Consider the following 4,028-nt stretch of genomic DNA (forward strand, 5'->3'; position numbering starts at 1 on the left):
CTTTCGTTAAAAAAAAGAAAAAGAAAAAAGGTTTGCATCTGTGATCCCAGGTCCTGGCCTTATTAGGATCCTAGAGGATCGGCCAAACAGAGGTCTTTCAGCCCAAGGCAAATAATTGAGATCAAAGCTTCCTGGATCTCTCCCGGGAGGTCCTTGGCCCTCCAGTCAAAGTGACTGGAGCTCTCCTTTTCCCTTCGTGATCTGCAAGCACACCATCCCGCCATCCGCCATCCCGGATGGGGAAGGGGGAGAAGGAGGCAGCTGAGGAGGAGTGGGAAAGGTGAGGGAGGTGCTGTTTTGGGGGGAGGGGGGTGAGGGTAAGCGATTACCAAGCTGGCTCAAAGGCCCGCGGAGCACCCAGCTGAGGCTTCTTACCAGAAGTAGCCCTTGCTCTCAGCGTGGCCCCCCTTTGCTCTCCTGAGGCCATCAGAGGTGATAGCTAAGCTCACTTCTGCCTTCATGGGGCTGTGGTTCTCACTCGGATGAGTTGTTATTTGATGTTTCTTTGCTTCTGTTTTTATAAAAATGGTACAGTGTAAAGCTCTATGGTTCATGTTTTGTGATCGTCAGATGACACTAGGAGAAATACTGCTTTTTGCCTATATATTTTAAATATATGTAAGAAAAGTAAATTTGCAGAATATTAGTCAAGAAGCATGACACTGCCACTGCGAAGGGCAGACTTAAATGAATTTTCAGGAAGGGCAGCCATCTACACAAGTATACCTTATTTTAAAAATTAAATGTGAGACGTTTCAAGGCCATGATTATTCCAACCTATTCTATGATCAGTCAGGGATGTGAATGTGTATAAAATTAGAAAGGGTATCATGTGGGAAGAATCAACTATTTTACAATTCATGTGGTCCAAAACATAATTATGGAAACTTAAGTTTGCTTTGTAAAGTTTAGCATGGCCAGGAGTTCCCAAATCATGTTACAGTATTGTACCTTAGACAGTTCTAATGTAAAAGCCATGTTGCATCTTTCAGAGTTTTGTTTGGTTGTTTCTCTTTTTAATCTGCAAAATGATGGGTGAGACTAGAGTATTTACTAAATGTTCGCCAGGTACTTCTAATATGCAGCCAGGGTCTAGATCATTGGCCTAGATGATCTCAGAAGTCCTTCTTTGGTACCAAAATGCTGTGGTATCTATAATTTTAAATTTTAAATCAAAATAAATAAGAAAATCAGATTCACCTAGCAGATAATTCTAGTTAAAAACATCTTCCTAAATTCAGAGGTCTCAGAAGTCCTACAATGAAACTTACTTCATAAGTGGCCCAACCCTCATGAAATATTTTGGGCAGAGCTTATGAATTTGGAAAGTTTATGTTTGTTCCACATTTCAATATTCCTATATGAGTTTTAAGTCAGTACCCCAAAAATTATTTTTGTCAAGATGTGGTCGAAGTTTTTGATTTCCAGGTGGAAATCAGAAGGCTTGAATGAAAATGTTTATGGATAAAGAGAGGTGAGAAATAAAGATATTGAATCTTTGCCATTAGCTTGGGATGACAACTCCCTGTGTGTGTGTGTGTGTGTGTGTTCGCACATGAACCTCTGCTGGGATCCGGGAGGAGCAGCTGATGTTGTGGGAATATCTCATAGAAACTATAGGGACAGATGGTGGCAGGCTGCAGCCATGGGACCAGCATTCTACTGATTTCAACCTAGGAACCCTTCTTATTGAAGACTATGTCCCCAGAACCATCAAGTTTTAAAATGTAGTTCAACTGGAGATGGTTTTTATTTTCTTGTTATGAAACCCGGGCTCCCACATTCTGGACTCAAATGACTATATTCCATGTCTACTCAAGAACAGTATCTGTGGCAAAGAGATGTGAGGTTGAAGCCTCTCCAGGAATAAGTCAGGAAACAGAATGATCCAAGTTTGGTATTTAGATTAGAAATACAAGTGGAAGAAGTAAGGTTACCATCAGAAATGTGCATTTCTAAAGATATTCATTTGAAAGTTTTGAAAAAAGTAAAGCTCATGCCCTGGGGCTCCTGGGAGTATGTACAAAATACAATAATTAAATTAAGTCCAGCAGTTAAAATTCCTCATAAAAAGAAAAAGCTGGAGTGCTTCCCAATGGGGAATGCTTGACTTAAAAGAAAGGTTTTACTCTGTGGCCTGAAGGTCAACAAACTGGGACTCTGTGGGAATGTATAAAATTTCTTAAAGGGGTTCTCCAGTCTTTGTTTTGTTGAAAGAAAATAAAAGAGCAAAAAGGGACAAGTTTTGAAAATTTAAAAAATGAAGGTGCAGTCCTAAAATCATCATGATTTTTATAAACGCAGCACTGGAGGCTATGAAAACACGCTCTTTTCTGGGTACTAATGCAACACATATGCTCTTTGAGAAGGAAGGGAAAAGGCCAATGGCGCCTTCTGAACAAACTGTTTTCAAATGTGCTCATTTTCAGAGGCAGTGCACGCAAATTCACGACCCATTCATTTGCTACTTATTTTGAAAATATTCACCTTAAATATTCTCATAAATATATGTCACAGTTTAAAATTCCTTAGGTGATACAAAGACTGATTGTTTTTTAAAAAGGTCTTTATGAAGCAAAGTTGAAAAAAATGATTTTGGGGGGGTCACATCCTCAGTAATTTTAAATGGAATGTTTATCATAATTTGAAAATACCTGTTTTTATAAATAATCACTTATTGTTACCTTTCTGGTAACGTCCTCCCCCGAAATAAAGTTAAGAAAAGGATAGAAATGAAATTTTATATCCTTAAACTTTGTCATGTGTAAGCATCATTCTGGGTTCCCACATGAGTTTCAGGCTGCACACTCAAATGACTTCTCCTAAAACATAAAGAACCAATAACCAGTTTGCCAGGTCCTCATCTTCTTTATCGCTTAAATAGAATCTGAATGTTGGCTCTGCATTAAGACAGCATGATCAAATGTAGGACATTAGAAATAGCAGCTGTGGCAGCAATATTTAATTTACTGAATAATTAGCAGCCTCACTGACATTTCTCCGTTGATTCCCAAAGTACAGCATTAGCTGTCCTCTGCACTCAGGCGCTCTGCAGTAAAATGGGCCAGTAAACTTCCTGTGCCAAGTTCACAGTAAATGAAGGACTACACAGCATCCTGCCAGCAGCTCACAGCTTAAGACACTAGATTTACTTCCAAAACACGGAAAAAACATTAGAAATCATTAAAAAGGTACATTTTTACCCACTTTTGTTTTCTTTCCTACATTTGTTAATTTTTTTTTTTTTTTTGGTTTGGGAATTGCGATGAGAGGAAGGAAGGTAAAATTGTAAGAAAAAGGAAATGGGAAATGGAAGCAGGACAGTAGCCGGAGGAGGGACTATATGGAATGAGAGGTGATGCACAGAGTGATGGGGGCCATGAGGGGAGGGCCGCAGGAGTGGGGAGGGTACAAGAGGAGGTGTGGGGAGTGAACCCGGCTCTGTCCTTGAGCCTGTGTCCTGCTCCTTTATCCCTCCACTGGAACGCCTTTCCTTATGCCACCTACGACATTCTCCATGGCCACTAGGCCACTCCCCCCGCAGCGCGCCATCCTGCAAAATGTGCGAGGGACTGTTTGTGTGGTCTGGGAGGGGCAGAGAGTGGGGGCATGAAGGCCTACCTCAAGGAGGGACTTGCCTGGTTGCCCAGCTTCCTGGTTGCACTGGATGATTGGCTGTTTGAATTGTGATGAGTTCACACACCCGTGCCAGGGTCAGGCAGTGTCTCTGAGGCAGGCAGCTGTTGAAAAAGAGGCTTCAGCTATTTTCTTGCTGCTTCAAAAAACTCATCTAGAGCTTCCTTCATCGGGAACTTAATGTGAAGCTATAAATCTGGGGAGTTCTCGGGTGTGCAACTGCGTGGTTTAGTGGTTTCATTTCCAGACTTTAGTTGAAGTCTTGGTTTTGCCAGCTGTGTGACCTTGAGCAAGTGCACTAAAAGGGCCAATATTTGCACAAATCCGGGAGGCAAGATGTCTGATGGAGGAACAGATGTCTCAGGGCCTAATTGTACTGAACACACCTTTAG

Source organism: Neophocaena asiaeorientalis, unplaced genomic scaffold, assembly GCF_003031525.2.
Source record: "Neophocaena asiaeorientalis asiaeorientalis breed wild unplaced genomic scaffold, Neophocaena_asiaeorientalis_V1.1 scaffold9, whole genome shotgun sequence".
Lineage (NCBI taxonomy): Eukaryota > Metazoa > Chordata > Mammalia > Artiodactyla > Phocoenidae > Neophocaena > Neophocaena asiaeorientalis.